Genomic DNA, 4,434 nt, shown 5'->3' on the forward strand with positions numbered 1-4,434 from the left:
TTCCTGCCTATGCAGGGGGTCGGACTCGATGATCTGTTGAGGTCCCTTCCGACCCTAACATCTATGAATCTATGACTTGAGGGTCTGAATTCATTATTTTTGAACCATTGGGATTGGCAATACTGGACTGAAAAGGCTCTCTCAGCACTTTGGGCCCAGAGTGATTTTTGAAGCACACTTGGTTAATGGTAGCTTCACTCTCATGTGGCTAACAGTGCTGCCATAGGTACAGTATGTCACCAGAATCAGGTTCCGAGTTTGAGAAGAAAAGGACATCATGCCCTTTTCGATGTTTCACAGTGGAAGGCTCACTGAGCTGGAAGCCCCTGAAGTTCCACCTCCACTGTTCAGGTTCCTGGTGGTTACAATTACAAGACAGCACAGAACTGTTACTGAGGAAAACCTGACACTTTGCCCTTGGGGAAAACAATTAACAGCCCGTCATTTACAAACAGAAATCCTGGGAAAATAATGAGACCCAACAGAAGCTCACTGGCCATCTCTTGTTATGTCCTCCCTCAGATTACCTCTTTCCTTATCCAGGTATTCCCTAGTAGGTGTCAGACTGCAGCTTAATATTTTGTGAAGACTGAGGCAAAGCAGCTGTTGAGTAGCTCCACTTTTCTTTGCATCTTCAGTTAGTTCTCCATAGCTTGTTAACAGAAGACCCACAGCTTCCTTGGTCCTTTTTTTTGGCCAACATACTTACAGAACCTCTATTTGTTGTCCTTAGCCTCCATTTCCAAGTGCAGCTCATTCTTTATCTTTCCCATGGGCGACCAGTGCCTCCTAATAAGGGGGGGGGAGCACCAGCAAGTGATCACCGAACAGGAGAGGGGGTCCCCCAGTGGTGACTAGAGGAGACAGGGTCCCCCAGGAGCTGATCAATTGTGGGGCTGGGGATGGAGGCAGACAAAAAACTGGGGGAGGTCTGAGTGTGCACGCATGCATGCCCCCTCCCCATGCGAAAGTGTGTGGGGGAAGGGGAGGGGGAGGAGAAAGGGTCATGGGTGGGGGCGGAGTGAGGCTAGGGCTGGGACCAGGCAGGGCTTGGGCTTGGGGCCAGGGTCTGATGCACCTGTGCGGCTGCCTCTTCCCCCTGTGCCAAAGGTCATTGCCTGGTGCCAGCGTCTGCCACCCCCCAGCCCTGCACTGGCCTTGGCTGCCTCCCTGCACCAAGCTCCGTTTGGCCCCAGCCCCATACCGCCTGTGAGGGTGGGTCCAGAGCTGGAACAGGGCTAGCCTCAGCTGCGCCACTGGGCTGGAGGAGATGGAGGCCCCAGGACCCTCACCCTGCCCCACCTAAGTCATCCCCGGCGGCTCCTGCAGAGTTGCGGTGCTGGGGAGCCAAGGAAGGGCACATGGCCTCTCTGATCTTTGCACGGGGCAAGGGTGGGCTGCAGCTGTCAGGCGAGCTGGGCTCTGCCTGCTCTGCGCCTTGCTGCAGCCTTTGACAGCATTACATTGCCATGTGTGTCCCGCTGCTGGACAGGCTGGGCAGCAAGGCACATGGTGCTGTGCCACGCTGCTTTCAAAGACTGCGGTGAGGAACAGAGCAGGCAGAGCTCAGCTCGCCTCGCAACTGCAGCCTGCCCTTGCTCCAAGCAAAAATTGGGGGGGGCATGTACCCCGCCTCAGCTCCCCGGCACCACGACTGCAGGAGCCACTGGGCTCCACTTGTCCCATGACCCAGGCTGGCTGGGGCTCCATTCACCATGAATAGGGTCCTGACCGGGCCAGGTCATGGGGCAATTGGAGCCCAGCAGCTTGTCCAGGTCCATCGCACGTTGGAGCCAAGGGGTTGGGAGAATGTTCCACCTCTCCCACAACTCCCCTGCAGTGTGAGAAGCAGCGGGAGCTTTTGGGCTCCCATTACCCCATGACCCGGCCCAGTGGACAATCCCCACAGTGCAGCAGGGAGCAGGGGGAAGGTGGGGGTGAATGATTCACCTCTGCCCCACCCCACTTCCTCCTGCACTGTGGGGATCTTAATCTCTGTACACCCCCCTCCCCAACCCCTCCTCAAGAAACCTTACCTACCTGTCTGCTGTACTGTGCTGTGCTGTGCTAGGCCAGCTGCGAAACCAGTGTGCCCCTTCCCCCTGCTGCAGCAGCCTGCAGCTGGGTTGCCTGGCAGCAAACCCAGAAGTGCCACCGGCGCTTCTCTCAGGGAGGGCATGGCCAATCTCAGGGGATGCACGTGCAGCTGCATGCACCCCCTACGCATCACCAATGATCTTTGCCTTTCTGATTTTGTCCCTGTAGGTTTTTGCTATTTCCTGGGATGTTTTCTTGGTGACCAGCCCATTCTTCCATTGCCTGTATGCTTTTCTTTTACATTTCAGGCATTTTAGAAGCTCCTTTGCAGCAACATTGGTCTCTTACTATTCTTGTTGCTTCCATTGTGTTGGACCAGTTTGTTTGTTCCAAGTCACTAGCACAGAGAAAAAGCCTCTCCAAGGGAGTCCCCACACCTGAGCTGCTTATCCCAGAACAACTGCTCCCTGTTTACTACTCATCTTACACTCAGACTAGTAAACCCCTTCTTAGAAAGGGTTTATTTAATAGTTCCTGGGGTGGGAGACTATCCATAAATGATTTATAGTGAAAAAAACATTATAATCTGTAAATTATGGCACAAAATACAACTCTGCCCATAATCACATATTTTTCATGCATTTCAATTCTTTCTGACACACTGGCAATGTTGAAGACTGAGAGGTCTTCCTGAAATAGCCATCTTTCTTGTAGGCAGGGTATTGCTTGAGTTTCATTGTAAAACGAGAACAGTAGCTGTCCTCAGTAAGGGTACATTCCATTTCCACATGTACACACATGCAATTTCAGTGTCACTGGGTAATTCAGTACCATTGTAAGTTGTGGCAAATGAAATTGATTCCAAGTATGGTGAAATGTAAATATAATGGAAACCAGTGGTGTACCAAGGATCTCTGGCACCCAGGGGCCAGTGCTTACATTTGCACACCCCATCCCCAGTGGCCAATCGCAGACCGGGGAGGGAGGGTTCCCCAGTGCCTGGTCGCAGACCCAGGGTGGGCAGGCGGAACCGGAAACCGGAAGCACTTCTTCACGCTGTTGCTGCTGCTTCCTGTTTCCCAGCCAGCTGGTGCCCCGCCACAGCTCTGTGCCCAGGGGCAATGGCCCCCCCCCAGGTTGGTACGCCATTGACGGAAACAGTAGAAAAAACTGTTAATGAGTAAATCCAATCTAATTCTATAAGATTAATTTCTATAAAACTAATTTCTATAAATTTACATTTGAGGAGAAATGACTGTGATTTTTTTATTGCATGGAAAGTGTGAATGACCCAAACCAGATATTTGTAAGCAAAAAGGTTAAGAAAAATACTAGAATGTTGAAAAAGTCTTTTTCCACAACATTTTGGAGTCCTATATTTGGGACAAGAAGAAAGATAAAGGAAAAAGTAAAAAGAGGCTGCGTCTACAGGAGACGCTGACTGCATAGTAGCCCGATACTACTGTGCAGTAGCGTTGCGTGGCAAAAGCCATGATGTGATCCTACTGTGTAGTAGTATTAGGCAAGTTTATACAAGTACTAAATAAATGTACAGTAACCATTGCATGGTAGCATCTCGTGTAGATGCACCCAGCAAGTGGGATTTTTTTCCCCTGTTTCTTCTGCCTTTCCACTCAAATACATTTAAGGAACAAGGAAAATCTCTCAAATAAATACATAATAATTTTATAAAACTTCAATTTTTGATCAGTTCTAATTTCAAGAAAAACACAGAAGCTGTTGCTATGTTCCCTTGCCCTTACCTGTTCCCTTCATGTGAGTCCAGCTTGTTTCCCTTAAATGGAGGGGGCTTCAGAGTTCACCAGTAACAGTTTCAGAGCATTGTAATAGGCTTTTTATTTACTTTTCAAAGGTACAGTTAAAACCAGTAAAACCAACTATCAAATGACAGTTGCCCTCTTAAATGCCAATATGCAAGTAAAGAAAAAGCTTGAAAAACAGCCTTAAAAATAAATGGCTGATGCTGGACTTTGTTTGAAACACTTTAATTGTTTCCTTATGTTTAATAAAATATCAAAAGATATTTTATAGTGGTTGTTACATAAAAAATATGCAAAGTCCATAGCACACACTTAACTATGTATTATCATAGCTTTAAACAAGACATTCATTAATCTCACCCCTTGCTGATCTCAAGAAATCTCCCCTATCAACACAACAATCCATTTTATTTCAGTTTTTCACTATCTACTGAGCAATTAGTTGCTCTGATCAACTGCTGTGACTGCAGAAACGTTTTGATGTTACTTTTGAACCCTGATATAAGCAGTATTTCAGTGGTCTCAGGCTCTAACATCCCAGTAATCACACACAACATAAATCTACTTATACTTAGCCCTTAATTCATCTCCTTTTTCTTCCAGACCATTAGATCTT

Source organism: Alligator sinensis, unplaced genomic scaffold, assembly GCF_000455745.1.
Source record: "Alligator sinensis unplaced genomic scaffold, ASM45574v1 scaffold1023_1, whole genome shotgun sequence".
NCBI classification, from domain to species: Eukaryota; Metazoa; Chordata; order Crocodylia; family Alligatoridae; genus Alligator; species Alligator sinensis.